Source organism: Euprymna scolopes, chromosome 10 (assembly GCF_053919585.1).
Source record: "Euprymna scolopes isolate OS-2025 chromosome 10, ASM5391958v1, whole genome shotgun sequence".
Lineage (NCBI taxonomy): Eukaryota > Metazoa > Mollusca > Cephalopoda > Sepiida > Sepiolidae > Euprymna > Euprymna scolopes.
The window spans coordinates 124,402,214-124,419,168 of NC_136491.1; the positions used below are offsets into that span (position 1 = coordinate 124,402,214).

General features: G+C 33.0%; 1 pseudogene; it reads right to left on the reverse strand.

The window, feature by feature from the left end:
• Nucleotides 1–16,428: 16,428 nt before the first annotated feature.
• On the reverse strand, nucleotides 16,429–16,545 carry LOC145286817 (5S ribosomal RNA; annotated as a pseudogene).
• Between the last annotated feature and the right edge of the window lie 410 nt (nucleotides 16,546–16,955).

A 16,955-nucleotide genomic window follows, 5' to 3' on the forward strand; every position in this document is an offset into this window, starting at 1 on the left:
CCGCGCGTAGCGTAACCGGAAGCTTCAAAATGGTGGACAGTAGTTCGTGGGTTCAAGGGTTAATACTATGCAAACGGTAAATTTGCCCCAAGTTTGACTATCAGATTCGTTGTCACCGACCTCAATTACCTAAAAAAACAAATTAGAGTGGTCGGCGTTTTGTAGTAGCGTATCTGGATATTTACCAATAATTTAGGTGACTGAAATAGGAATCTAATTGAATCTTTAATTTCCTGCATAGTATGCGAGAATTCATTTTTCTTCAAGTTATATCGAATTCATTAATACGAACTTTAGGGGCTTTTTCATAATGTTACTGTAAAAATTATTTTTTATTGTTACAAATTACGATGCTTTAAAAAAAGCAAAAATAAATTCTTGCGTTTTTTATTTACTCCTGAAAACCATAACTTTAGTAAAGGTATTTTTAGTTTAAACAAAATAAAACATTTTCACTAAGAGTTAAGTAAAAATAATTAGTTCATTATATTCTGCGATCATTATTTGAAAAATACTGCAATTTCCATTAAAATTCGTTAATTTCCTGATTTTTGGTGAATTTTTAAGTAAAGGGAGGAGTCAAAATGTGTATACACTTTGAGCGTCGGCATTCATTTTGTGTGTACCTACCAAGCGACCACGTGTGGTTAATTTAAATTAAATTTCAATCACATTATCAATAATCATGTAATTAAACCCATTGAAAATTTACCGATATTGTAAACACATTCTGTTTACATTAAGCCTGTAGTGTTTTTTTAGTGATGTAATGTTGTCAACTGAGATTTAAAAAAAACCCGCGAGATCAGGAGAAAGAAATGTCCAGAAAATCGCTAGATTTTTTACTTTTATCATCTGAAATTTTCAAAAATCGCTAATTCCCCCCCCCCAAAAAAAACTCCCTATTTTCACTTCCTACCATAAAAAAATTATAAATATAGTATATTCAATATATAAAATGTTCCGTGTTTTCTCACTATATGTTTCTGGAATTATATTGAAGCGGTTAGCTCCCGTATTTTATCAGCTAGTTTTACCTGTTTTTTCAGAGAGGGTATTTTTTTTGCAGGAAACAAATCATAAACTCAAACTTTTTATAATAAAAGTTAAATTGAAATATACTGCAAATTAAACATCACAATAATGGTGCAACATATTTTGAAATTAGAAAAATAAAAAACAAAAAAACTTTGTTTTAGCATGTTAAAAGTATTTAGGTTGGTAGATAATTAAATTCTACTGTATTCATATAATTTTTTTTTTTTTTTTGCTGTTGTTTCTTGCTTTTTACAATTTTCGACTAAATACTTCTAAATTTCGTATTTTAAACTAAACTTCGGAGGTCATAAGGCCCCCCCACCTAAAATGTACTTGGAAAAATCGATTTTATAGCGAGATTTAAGAATGGTTAGCCGAAAAAAAGGTGAAAAACAAAACAAATAATCACTAAATAATTGTTACCAAAGGCAATAAATGCTACTTTTTTTTTTACTTACATGAATGAATTTATTTTATGTTTTAAAGTATTTTCAAGCGCTTGCGAGTGTGTGGGTGCGAAATATCTCCAGATTTTCTAGAATTTCCCGCTAGATTGTAAACGAAATCTCCAGATCTAGCAGGAAAACCGCTAAATTAGAAACACTGGTCACGTGACAGGAAGCGGTAATAAATAATTGTTCTTAAATAAAAAAAATCGCCTATCGGTACAAAGAAAAAGACCTATTTATCATAGAAAAATTAAGTATAATGTTATAATTAAAAAGAAATACATAAAAACACACATGGATATAGTAAACATATTATACCAAAACGTGGAAGCCATCCGTCCAGTTGTTTTTTAGACAATTAATAGCGAACGAACCAAAAGTTACATTTTTATATATATAGATATATAATTTTCCACATGCAATAAATCAATCATCGAAACAGTTTACACATATCTCATCAGTGTGTACAAGTTGAAACTAAACAAAATAATATTGGCTATAAAAAAAATCACTTCGATTTTATACTTCTCAACATATTTCTATTTCTTACATTGTTATAAACTTCTATTACTCATCCATGTGCACATTTAATTCGATAAATTATGGAAAAGAAATAAAATAAATATTCAATCAACAGGTTCCTTTGTGTTTGTAAATGGTCAAAATGATGACCACAAAATATATTTTTTATTTATTGCATTGTGATAGCCTTTCATCACTCCTCCATCCCAAAAGTGTTTTAGAAATCTTTAATTTTATTCAAAAATTTAAATTGTCGCAAATTCATTTGGGAGCAGGAAGTGATGCTAATTTTATCATTTAAAAAATGTCAGCCATTTTAAAATTATTACGTTTTTATGCGCCAGCAAAACTTCTCGAGAAATCTTCAAATAACTCTGAATATCTGTGAATTTGATTTCAAATTGTGTTTATTATGCAACAATGGTGAAGAAAAAAATTTTTTTTTTTGTTGGGGGGGGGGTATTGAAGTAAAATACAAACTGGAAAGCAAAAATATGTGTTAAAAAATAAAATGAAAAAAAATCATATTGAGAACATATGTAGAATTCCTAACGGCCGTTCAAGTTTGAAAACTCGAATCAGAAGTACGTGTTTCTATGTGTGTGTATTCTTTCATTGTAATCCCTCAGATGAAACCATTTTAACCGAGAATGGGAACTTAAAATGAATTCGGATAGAAATTTTCCACTCTATAATAAAAAGTCAACGGTAGTTTTTTTTTTCTTTACATAATCAGAAAGAACAACAATAATTCATATATTAAAAAGTTAATTTTGGCAGTGGGGGGGGGGGGGTAATACAACACTGCAAAATTTATTTATTCTAGAAACTTGTAATAATGATTGAAATCGAATTAGGCACAAATCCATTTCAAAATGTGGGAGGGGGGGTCTATTGTCATCTTGTCACTTTACTTTATAATTGTCTAAGCTATTCATAGCTAGAAACCTCAATTACCATAATACCACATTTACTCCAAGGGTCGTCCTACTCAAAATTCCCAAATCAATTTTTTACTTTGCTTCTGGCCAAAAGACCACGTTTTTTGTAACGTTGTCCGGGAACCAATACATTGTAGCCTCAGTCAAAAACTAGCAAAGAAAAGAAAAGAACTTCAATTCGTTTTTTTTTTTTTTACATTTATTTCCTCATTTTCTCGATTACCACTGTGACGCCCCTCACGTGATCGTCTTCTTGAACGTGTCCTCGAACGTCATCCAAGTTTCTAACGTGATCGTCTTCTCTAACATATTCTTTCTCCTTTTTCTAGTATTTTTTTACTAGTGACGTTATTTCGCATGTATTTCCATCCGCGCGTCCGCGCTGTTATAATCTCACGTTTGACACAGTAAAAACAACCAACGAGTCGCTGATAGAGGTAAACCTGTGTTACACATTGAATGGAAGATTAGAGAATGTGCGACTAATTTTATCATAAAAAAAGTGTCAGCCATTTTAAAATTAGTACATTTTTATATGAGTCAGCAAAATTTCGTGATAAATTTGCATATGACTCCGAATATCTATATATTTGATGTCAAATGGTGTTTATTGTGCAACAATGGCCGAGAAATGTTTTCAGAAATTTTATTGAACTGAAACAGCAAACTGGAAAGCAAAACTAAAAAAAAAAGGAAATTATTTAAAAAAAAAAAAAAAAAAAACACATGGAGAATATGTGTAGAATTCTGAATGGCTATTCAAGTTTGAAAACTGGAATCAGAAATGTTTAATTCATTCTGAAGTGACAGCTTTTATTTAGAAATATATTTTTTAAATGATCCAAGAATATTTCTCTTTTATTTACTTATTTTAAATTTGAATTCCTTTGTGTCAAGAGAAATGACACGAGAGAGAGAGAGAGAGAGAGACAGACAGACAGACAGACAGACAGACAGACAGACAAACATACAGAGACAGAGAAAGGGGAGAGAGAGCGAAAGAGAGAGAGGGGGAAGAGTGAACAATGGATTGAAACGAAAAAGGACAAAAGAAAAAAAGGAAAGAAAAAATATTAAAAAAGTAGAACCTTAAAAAGAAAAATGGATTGAAAAAAAAGAAAAACAAGAAAGAAATAATATACAAAAAAAACAAAAACAGAAGTATTTAAGCAAAACAAAAAATACAAATTAAAAAAGGCGGCATTGAAAGAGTTACAAATATAAAAAAAAAATAGAAAGGCGTAAGAAACATTAAGATAAAAGCAGTATGGAATGAGAAAAAAAAACATTTAAAAAATAATTAACAAATAGGAATAAACTTAAAAACAAAAAAAATCTATATAAATAAAGCAGTAGATATATGCATGTGAGTCTCTTTAATTACTAATCACATAACACTGAAATTAACAGGAAATAGTAATCACACACCAAGGGTGGCTTATAACGAGTAAAATCTTGGTTGGAATGAATGAATAACGCATAAGGAAATATGTCGGCAAATTGAAATGCAAAATGTTCATTTCAACTTGCGACATATTTCTATTACTTTTTGCGCATGCGAAAATTCATTCATAGCTTGAAATGGTTTAATTTTAACTCTTTCTTATTTATCTGCTGATAGTTCAAATGGTAGACAACGTGGCTGGAGTGCTAAAAGTTTTGGTTTCAATTCTAGCTAATGGCATCCAACTCATTCTTTTTTTAACTGTTGAAATCAGTACTATATATATATATATATATATATATATATATATATATATATATATATATATATATATATATATATATATATATATATATATAACTACTTAATTTACTCACATAAAATTAATATACGAAACTATAGATTTATGTGTAAACTTTAAGTATTTACTTCAAAAGTGCTCCATACGTAGGTAGAGTTAGTTAGTAATTTATAAAATATATATGGCAATTAAGCTACACTGAATATTCCGCGTTTCATCCACTCTAGGACTCCTCACCCTGGCAGGAGTCTTAGAGTGGATGAAACGCGGAATATTCAGTGTAGCTTGATTGCCATATATATTGCATGACAACATGACAAAACATGACAACAGTGACAAGCCAGTAAACCCTAATGGCTATTCAAGTTTGAATTAAAGAATAATTATTATCTTCTCCTCAGAGATTATGAAAGACCACGTACCTCATGTTAACAATAGCTTTCTTATCCGTTTGATCATATCTTATCACCCAGCTAAATGAATAGCAGAAACAAGAAGTTCAAAAGTGCAAAGAATTTTGATTATAACAAAAATAAAAAGTGTTTTTCGCAACATTTATTGAAGGAAAATGAGATGATTCGAAAATTGACTTCGTTATAACAGACACTTATACTGAGTTGAGTGAACAACGATTCATGTATTGTGTTTATTCTTATCTAAACTAGTCTGGTATACTAAACATCAAGGCATAGTAAACAGCAAAACATACTAAACATAAGTCATACTAAACATCAAGGTACACTAAAAATTAAGGCATATTAAACATCAAGACATACTAAACATTAAGTCATACTAGACATTACGGCATACTAAAACGAAATGCATAAAATCAATCAAGGTATACTAAAGATCAATGTATGGTAAACATCAAAGTATATTATACATCAAAGCATACTAAACATCAAAGCATACTAAACACCAAGGCATACTAAACAGCAATATTTATTAAGCATCAAGGCATACTTAACAGCAAGCTGTACTAAACATCAAGCATACAAATTATCTAGGCATACTAAATATCTAGGCGTACTAAATATCAAGTCATACTAAACATCAAGGTATACTAAACATCAAAGTACACTAAAAATCAAGGAATACTAAAGATAAAGCCATACTAAACATCATGGCATATAACATCAAGCCATACTAAAATTCAAGGTATACTAAATATCAAGACTTACTAAACATCAAGGTATACTAAAGATCAATATATAGTGAACATCAAGGCATATTAAACATAAAAGTGTACTAAAAATCAGGGCATACTAAACATCAAGGGGCACTAAACATTAAAGAATACTAAACATCAATACATACTACAATTAATGATATAATAAACATTAGGGTTTACTAAACAGCAAGGCATACTAAACATGAAGGGATACAAAATTTCAAGGTATACTAATCATCAAGGCATACTCAGTAGCAAAGCATACTCAAGAAAAAGGCATTCTAAACACCGAGGAATACTAAACATTAAAGAAATACTAAACATCAATGGAATACTAAACATCAAAATATATTAAACAGCAAGTGTGTGTGTGTGTGTGTGTGTGTGTGTGTGTGTGTGTGTGTGTGTGTGTGTGTGTGTGTGTGTGTGTGTGTGTGTGTGTGTTAATAGCCTTAAAAATATCAGGAAATAATAATTAACTGATTAAGTAATAATTAACGGTGAGACCTTTTCAAAGCAAATCTTTAAAAAAAAAATGAAAATCCCCCCCACACACACACGTTTTGAAGTGTTTTTACGTATTTTAAAAATGTTTGGAAATTATGACCCCCACCGGCACCCCATTTCTTCTATCTGCCCACACCCCCACTACCAAACTTGAAAAAATGCTAATGGTTACATGTCTCGCTATGTCGCCAAAAAGTGGGGTCTCATTTTAACTTGAATTTATAAAGGAAAGTGATCCCCCACGCTAAAATGATAAATTTGAATTATTTAAAAATAATTCCTTCTTTAATATTATCTTGAAAGGCCATTGAAACGGATTAGCTAAAAAAAAAAGTAGATTTTTATTTCTTTTTAGGAAGTAAACTACGTTGGGTTAGGTCGTAAAAAAAAAACAAATATTTTTTAAATATGTAAATTGATTAATTGTTTTTTTACATTAGAAAAACATAGTTGCTTTGATTTTTGTTTGAAAACAATTCTAACTTGCAACGAAAAATACAAATAAAACAATCGAGGTAAAGAACTTGGGTAAAGAAAATATTTTTAAAAAATATGTAGGTGCACCTGAACAATTTTTTCCTTTTCATCTTTTTTTAAACTATTTCTGGGGATTATTAGACCCTAAGTTAACAGATTAAAAAGAAATTGAAATAAAATCAATATTTAAAGATTTGGAAGGGGGTTTAGTTTCACATACAACATTCTAGTAAATCGATCCCCCATTTTCAGAACCGATTTACAACCCCGATTTGACGTTGGATCTTTCAGTCACCCCCCCCCGCTAATATTATTATTTTCTTTTTTCTTTTTGCAATTTTTCACTTTGAGAAAAGTTTGGTCTGCCTCCACCCCGTCATTATTTTTTATTTATTTATTTACGACTTTGTGAAAGTTGTTTTCGCATTTAACGATCGACGCTATTTTTAATAGTATTTTCAAGTTAAATTCAAGTTTTACGATATCCATATATATATAAATTGTTAGTTGGAAGTATCAAATAGTAACAAAACATCTCACCCTTCTCATGTTAAATAATAGGTTTTGTTATTATTCCAGCGCGAGTCATTAAATGCAAAAGTATCTTTTTGTCTCATCGTTATTCATTATTAACTAATAAATCTCGCCTATATTGTTTGTATGTATCAAGTGTTTGCGCAAAACTGGAGCTCCTAAACCGGACTCTTAAACCAGAACCGGAGAAGAAATTTTTTTTAATCACGCACAATTATATATTGGGCAAAGAAAAATACATTTTTAAGCTCATATTATTAATGTTGGAGTTCCTCCGGAGCTCATCCTGGGTCCAACTCTCTTCCTGATCAACATTAATGATCTTCCAAATCACATCCTTAGATTATTCGTAGACATTTTTGCTGACAATACTACAATCTATGGCAGCACAAACAAACTCCTGAAAAACCGCCCCCTTAAGTAAGACACTCTATCAAAACCCCCTATATTAATGATTAATACAATACTATCTCATTGATTACTGTACACGCAATAACCCTTATCCCTGAGTGGCCTTTGGGCCTTGATAAGTGGTGACCCCCCATGTAAAAAAAAGAAGAACAAAAGGGCTGTAAATAATCAAGTTCTCTCTGATTCTCTCTCCTCTGATCTTGAGCATGTGTTACAATGTGGAAAAAAGTCGCTGGTCACTTTTAATGCATCTAAAACCAAACTTCTATCTTTGCATCATCAACGTTCTGATTCCCATTTGGCATCAATTGAAATGAATGGCTCTTGTCTTGGGGAGGCTCCATGTTTCGATAAGCTTCTGGGCTTGACATTTACTCCTGATCTAAAATGGAACATGTACATGAAATCCGTTGCTAAGATCGCTGGAAAAATGGTGGGATCCTTCTATCGATCAATCAATGAGATAGTATTGTAGTAATCATATCGATCCAGTAGATATTTACCGGCTGATGTAATTCTCTACCTATATAAGAGCCAGGTACGTCCACGGATGGAGTATTGCTGTCACATCTGGGCAGTAGCTGCTAGGAAGACCTTATTCTGCTTTGACAGAGTTCAAAATAGACTTTGTAGCCTGGTGGGAGATGTCCTTTTCTCTTCCCTACAACCTCTTTCTCACAGAAGAGATGTTGCGAAGCTGTCTCTGTTTTATTGTTATTTTCATGGCAAGCGTTCGTCTGAGCTCCAATCTATGGTCCTCCCTCGCCAACCCCACTCTTTATCTGTGCCTAAACCTAAACGTAGATTCCATAAACAAAGCTTCTTTCTTAGAAATGCACACTTGTGGAACTCTCTTCCTTTTCCCTGCTTTCCAGCTGACTACAATATCGCCATCTTCAAGTCCAACGTAAACAAGTTCTTGATAAGCCGTTCCCCTTAAGTAATCCAATTTACCAAATTTACACTTCTAATGATTATTATATTGTTCTTTTGATCACTGTACGCTCTAACACTTATCCTCGAGTGGACTCTGGGCCTTGATAAGTGGTGATTCCCTTGTAAAAAGAAATCACGTGAATTGATAATTTTTTAATTCATTTCTATTAATCAATTCTCTTATCATTATTTGTTATTCGTTATTAATTAATAAATCTCGTTATTTGTTGTTAATTAATAAATCTCACATATACTGTCTGTATGTATCAAGTCTTTGCGTGAAACTGAAGATCCTAAACCGAACTCTTAAATTGGAACCGGAAAGACGGTTTGAACAAGCAAGCAAGCAAGCAAGCAAGCAAACAAGACGATTTTAGTTTCATAATTACGTAGATATATATAGATATAAATGTTGTTTTGTTGTTGTTGTTGTTGTTTTTTTTGTTTTTTTTTTCAGAGAAATAATAAAAATACATAGTTTTATAAGAAATATATAGAGAAATATACATGTTTTTTTTTGTAAGAAATGAAAAATATACAAAATTTTATAAGAAATATGTAGACTTCGAGGATACTGATATGTTTAGTTCATGTCATTTTCAAAGTGGAAGCGATTCATCACTTTGTCGGGCAACGTCATATTTGATCGTTTGATTGGCGTATGTAAGGTTTTATGAAGTCTTGAAATGCTTTGCGTACAGGTGTTCCCGATGGCAATCTCATTAAATGGCCAAACCATGACAGTTTTCTTTTAAGTATAACAGTATTCCATGATTTTGTTTCCGTGAAACTCTACAAGTCTTTCTTTGAGACTGTCCTTAGTCAATTGACTTGGTTAACTCTCTTACATTATTACCATAAGTTTTTAAATCTTCTGAGTAAGTGAATGCGTGAGAGTTAGTTTGGCAGCTTATGATTCTGTTTTTTAAAAAGAAATCACTCCAGACAAGGCATGAAGCCACTTGATGTAAGGAGCTAAAAACAATAATTTTAAAATACTACCTCGAATTAAAAAAAAACAGCCAGTGTGAGATGGATAGATTATGACGCAGAAAACAGCAATTCTTTCGCCTTCTGTCAGAAACATAACTCATGGAATGTGAGGACTATAGGACAAAATAAGAGAAGCGAGAGTTGCAAGGCTGCTGAAAATAAACCCAACTTTCTACACTCCTTCACCCCCTCTCTTTCTATTTCTTTCTCTATCTCACACATGCACATAGTTAATATTTCAATTATATTTCTGAATGAAATTTCTAACTTAATCCACCTTTATTAGTGCTAATTTTTTAATTTCCAATCAGTAACGACGGCATCAATTTATAGAGTTTGTTTGTAGTGATGAGGTGCTTATCAGACATTGTCATTTCGTAACAGTGGCACTGTGCCTGTATCCATCTGATGGGATCATCAGGCTGCAATTAAAAGGACAAACATCGCTAAAATTTATATAAACTTTGTTCAATAGTTTCATCAACGCAGAGTCCTGAAAGAGTTAGAAACACCAGAATATAAGACAAGTTAGTTTGGCTGGCATGTACTATAAAAATGTAATTGAGTTCCAGAGTTCTGTCTCATCCCGCAGCATTATTTTCATAGCGGAATCTCTCGACGAACTGTTTATAAAAAGAGAATAGAAAGTGCATCTTGAGTTTACTTTTCGCATCCTCGTAACTCTCACTTTCCTTATTTAGTCTTCACATTCCATGAACGATGTTTCTGACTAAGGAGGGGGGGGAAAGGATTTCTGTTTTCTAGCTTAGAATCTATTTAACACTTATTGTAGGTGAATTTTTTTTTTTTTTTTTTTTTACATTAAAGTAGAATTTCTTTCTCTCCTTACATCAAGTGGCTTCATAAATTGTCCGGGGGCGATTTCCATAAAAAAAAGGTGTATGCAGTTCTGTCTCATCCCAAAATGCTTTGCGAGACGCAAAGCGATTTATTGCATCTATTCATAGTGAGGTTTTTTAGAGAACTTTTGTGTAAAAGGTGAAAAAAGTTTGGGCAGAAATGGACAGAAAGGCGTGCATTTATAGTGCTTTGATCGCCTGACGTATCGCCTTGCAAGTCTGAACATGCCTATGTTATCTGACCGAACTACATACCACTATGTGAATGACGACATGTAAGTTCAAAAGAAAATGGTTCTTAACAGTAACTATATATAATTGCTTCGAATTAGTTAGCAAACATTAGAATTCATAAAATGATAATCTTTAATAATAATCTAATATATGAACGGCTATATGTCTGTCTGTCTGTCTCCATATCCGAAACTAAACGTTGCAGAACGGCACTAGCGGCCTCAAATGATTGGATTTTTTATAAATTGTTCTTTTATGTTAAAATTGCTTTAAGGGGTCAAAAACACGTCAAAATTGAAAAAAAATCGTTAAACATGTTGAACATTCATCTTAGTTTATTTTTACTTTTTAATTTTTAATCAGTTCGTATGCGTGCCACGTTGGTACAGTGGTAACGTCACCAGCTTTGAATGCTACAGTCTCAGCTTCGATTCTAGCTGATGGCACCAAATACGTTTTTTTCTTTCTTTTTTTTTTTTTTTTACTTTTGAAATCACGACTCTATAATAATATATACAAAATCTGGGACAAATTTAAATATCATACATAAGCGTATTTTACACCCGGGTAATGCCGGGCGCCCCCCTCAATTAGCAATAAATAAAACTTACCAGGGTTGTTCTTGAAGACTATGACAATGCACCCCAGCGATCATCGCAAATAGCACCATGTCTATTTCTTTTCTTTTTTTTTTTTAATAAATCCGGGTCCCTTCTGTTTTTTTTTTGTTGTTTTTTTGTTTTTTTTGTTTTTTGTATGATGTTTGTATATTTTTTAGATGAGAATTGCTAATTATTTTGTTGTTATTTGGATTGTTTGGATTATTGTTCTTATCTTGGTTGTTTTTTCTCACAACGTTTCGGCCGATGTATTCTCCGACCGTCTTCAAGTGCATTCACACTGGACGTTATTGAGATGGGCATGTGAATCTTATATACAGCATTGAATTTTTTTATTTTTTATTTTTTTTTTTATTTTTATTTTTTTTTTTTTTTGGTGAGGGGTTCCAGACGATTAAGATTGAGGTTCACCTAACAATTTAATAAGAGAATTTGCTGCGGTATATTATTAATTTAATCTGTTGGTGCTATAGGACGAGTTTGAGATATCTTTTATCGTGTAGATTATAACTCGTCCATCTTGATAGTAATTGCTATGTATTTGGTTGCGGTTGAATAATAGACGACATGTTGATATGGGTCTCTCATGAGTTGTTTAGTAGATCATTCAACGAAACACGAATAAGACGTACCATATATGAAATGAAATGAAATGATATAAAGGTGCTATAAATATACTTGTGGTATTTGAATTGTTTACAAATGATGTATGAGCTCGGAAAGTACAATCCGTTTTTATTGAGCTTAAACAGGTCTAGCAATTTAAAGAACATTTTCAGTGTGTACATTAAAAATTACTGTACTATTAAAAGATATATATCGTTTAGAATACGCCTTTACGTTCTTGGATCATCATCATCATCATCATCATCATCATCATCAACAACAACAACAACAACAATACGGACACGCAAGCAAAGGACGATCTAGATCCACGTACATCCAGCAAATAGCACACGGCGCCAACTGTGTACCTGAAGATCAGAGGCAGCTGATGGAAGACAGGAAACTCTGGAGAGGAAGAGTCACTTTGGTCCGGGCAAAGAGACCGTCCTGATGATGATGATGATGATGATGATGATGGTGATGGTGATGGTGATGGTGATGATGATGATGATGATGATGATGATGATGATGATGATGATGATGCATAGAGCGGCTTTAAGAAATTGAGTTCTAACCTAATTTATCTCTAGACAGGTCTTTATTTATTCTTTGGGTTTATTTTTATTACTTACTCCTACGGTTCTTTGCCTTTCTCTGTGAATTAAACATGCTATCTCAACTGTATTATATCTACTAACCTAAGAACTCTCACCCAACGTAGCTATATCATCGAATTCTACTGTTCTGCACACATTTCCCTGTATTGTCCAGAATTAATCTTTCTCTGAGATCATCAGAAATAAGCGTGTCGGGTTAAGACTCACATTACACACCTATCATATCAGTCTCATATCATTTCTATGCACGCAACACATATTATCCTCAAGTTGCACTTCCATGTATCATCACACTGTGTACGCACGTCTGATAGACACTTCCTTTGATTGACAGAGGTGACGCTTTGCTGGTTAGTAATGGCAGAAGTTCCACGAACTCATTCCATCCGCTCCTAGTATTTGCAATCACACTAGCACCTGTTTCATTCTATGCTTCTATGGTATCCATAAGTTTAGAAAACTTTTCGACAAACTTAATAGTTTCGCTATTCACATATATTTTCTCGACATCCTAGTTCTCATTCATTTCCATGTACACAAATTGGCTACCTTCTATCAACTTACCAATAATCCACCGCAATTCTTGTGCTTCAATGCTGACAAATACCACAAATATAAGGTAGTCTGGTTCCGTCATTAAGCCATAACTCATCTTCCGAGTGACGTGAGCGTGACGTCATGGAGCAGAATGCATATTGTAATGAAAAAACCCAAGACTGAAGTATCTTGAAAGAAGCTTTATTTTACTGAGAACTACGCAGGGATGAGTCACTACGAGTACTGCCGTTGATTTAACGAAAGAAAGAAAGAAAGTTCAAGGGAAGTTACTCACTTCCGGAGAGCATAAGCGGAAATTAAAGCTTTTTTTTTTCAGCACACATATATAGGCATAGACATAGACATCAAAAGGAAGAAGAAAGAGAAGAAAAAGAAAACACGTGGCAAGTGGGAACGTACGGTCAGCAAGCATGCAATAACTCTACCCTTTATCCTTTCAATTGAGAGCTAGCTATGTCTGGTTCCGTGTATTGACCGCGAACTGTGTATATTACCATGTATTAACAGCCAGCTGACGTAGCAGTCAAAAGGAGAGAACATATTGGTGTTAAATACATGGCGGCGACTGCTGTGGTAAACGAAGAAAATAAAGACCCTTTCTTTTCACCTGGAAAGATTTTGTCAAAGTTCTAATTTCCTTTGCGACTGTCTCTACATACGATGTTTGGGTCACTTACGGAGAACAACAATGTGATACAAAGAACTGAATGAAACTAAAGATATTAAAAGAAACTCAGATAAAATTAAAAGTGAGGAGATGGCAAGAAAAGATTGTCAAAAAAAAGATATCTATTGGTAATAATATTGGCTTGATGGGTTCACTTGGAGTACAGGAAACTTCTTGAGCGCAACTAAAGCATAAATAGATGACTGAATAGAATCGGTGAGGTGGAAGAATCTATTTCCAACATCTTGTTACAGATGGAAAATTTTCGTCGAGATGTGAATTTCTATCAACCATCCGTCTACAAAAAAGAGAGGGGGGGACAAAGAATGTTCAAGAATAATCTCGTTCTCGGAAAGAATTTTAAGAATGTGTCCACAAAAAGGCACTCAGATTCTTTTAGCTAATCCATTTTGGATGAGGAGAAAGATGAACGACAAAAACAAAAAAATAAAAAATAAATAAATAAATCGGAAAAAATACATTGAAATGGAAAAAGTTTATGTATCTAAACATATTTCCAATTTTCCACCCTATAATAAAGAGCAATGTGTGTTTATTTGTAAATATATTTCCGTCTCGTCACACAATGGTCTGCTCGGCGACGAATAAAGGAAGGGACGACATAAACAAGTCAATTTCCATAATCAGATGTTTTCTTCTTCTTGCTACTTGTGCAGTTTACGGACCGTGCCGAAATAATAACGTTATTATTTATAAACTCATTCTTAACATGGGGAAAGGGAGGGATTTGTTAACTATTATGTACTTTCACCAAAAACTTTAATACATAAAAAATGTCATAAAAATTGAATTTAATTTGAAAATCCTATCTAAATAATAGCATGGTCCGTCAGCTGCAGAAGCATCTTTTTTCTTTTTTCTTTTTTTTATTTTTTAGTGTGGGGCATTTTCTTTCTTGTATTATTTTGATTATTCGGACTACTGTTCTCATGTTAAATATTATACTCATAACGGGACGGTCAATATAACCTTCGATTTTCTTCAGGTATGTCTGGTTGACCTCGGGAATCTTTGTTGAACTCGGGAATTTTCACGGAATATTGAAGGAAACCCAGTATTTTATTCACAAGGGTAACATGTTCTTATTCCATTAGTCATACAGATTTTCGAGTTAGAAATATTCTTGAATTCGACAAGATACCTAAAGAAGGTCGGAGGTTACATCGGCCAAAACGTTGTGAGAATAAGATGCAAGATGAGAACAGTAGTCCGAATATTCCAAATAATACAAATTATCAATCATCAAAAATTCAGAAATTTTCTTTCTTATTTCTGTATGTGAGAAACGATTGTTTTCTTTCAATTTAATTCTCAATTTCCTCCAACATCTTGATGTTATCCAGTAAAATCTAATATATAAAAAGCTATATGTCTGTCTGTCTGTCTCCATATGTTCAAACTCTATCTCCTCCGGAACTAAAAGGCGCAGAGCGGTCATTCTTTTATGGGTCTTTAGCTGGTTAAAATAGTTTTTAAGGGCTCAAAAATGGGTCAAAATTTTTAAAATCGTTAAACAATTTGTACATTCATCTTAGTTTATTTTTAATTTTTCATTTTTAATCAGTTCACATGCGTGTCACGTTAGTGCAGTGGTAACGTTACCAGCTTTGAATGCTACAATTTCGGCTTCTTCTTCTTCTTCTTCTTCTTGGTCCTGGATATGACCTTAAACTATATCCAGTAGTGAGGCCCCAGCTTTTGGGTTTTGGGGAGTGTGGAGCCACCCTTTAATTGTCATTGCTCCCAGGTCCGCTCTGACCCGGAGTGGTAGTACCTGTTAGGGTCCCAACTATGGGTTAAATAGAAACTGACTTGAAAACAACAAATATATTCTATTAAAAAAATCTTTCTTCAAAATCTTTGGATTTGGTATTAAATAACCTGAAAAGGGTTGATATGCCGTAAAACAACGAACCAACCAACCAACCAATCTTCTTCTTCTTCTTCTTCTTCTTTTTTTCTTCTACCACCCTTTGGCAATGTACGTATATTAAAAAAAGAAAAAAAAATTTTTTTCTATCAAAGAAAGAGAATTTCCTGCGTCTTTTATTACTCAAGAAATGTTCCAAATTTTATTCTGTTCGAACAATGCAAAAAGTTTCAGTATATTTAGCGATGAATAATTCAATATGCAAGTCCTATTCGATATACACAATATAAATGAATATTAAAATAGTTTGGATTTTTAATGGAATTTTACTCCAAATCTTGTTTAGCAAACACATCTAGCGGTGGTTTTATATTGAACGAGTGTACAGTACACCGTTTGTCTAAAATGATAGGAAAACAAATTATACTTTGCCAGTATAGGATTCACTAATTATCTAAGATATAAAAAGGACTCCTACAGTCTTTGGCAGACTATGGTTACCCACGAAGGGGTGCCTGCACGCGAAATTATTGTGACAGGAGGTGCACAATCTCCAACCACACCTCTCCTATGTTGACATTGTTAAATACCAGTAGCAAGTGAAGTGTATGTCCAGGGCGACTAGTAACAAATGCCGAGATAAGCAGAGAGCACATACAGCGCCTAGAATTCCCAAATGGTCACCCAACTGGTACTAGCCAGGCTCAACGTTGCTTAACTTCGGTGATCTGACGAGAACCGGTGTGTTAACGCGATTATGTCGTATATAAGATATATTATTAAAATATTGACATAAAAGCGTAAAATTACGTCAGTAATTGAATTTTTCATTATATATATTTTTTAATTCAAATCGCTCCAGACAAGAGGTCAAGCCACTTGATTTAAGGAGCTAACAAGAATGAAAGACACTTATCGCAAAGACAGAGGGTATTTATTGGCCTTAGTCTTAAAAAAAAAAACTAGGTTTATAGGTAGGATAAAAGTAATCAGTAGAGAGAGAGTTTCACAAGTATGTAGTGCTTGGAAAGAACTCCTGTAATTGAAAGTTGTATTTCAGTGAGGTATCAAAACAGCAAATTGATGGAGACCACTAGACTAACGAGAGGTAAACGAGCTGGAACGAAGGAAGCAGGGCTACTATAAATTATTATTAACATTTCTGATGACCCAAAGAA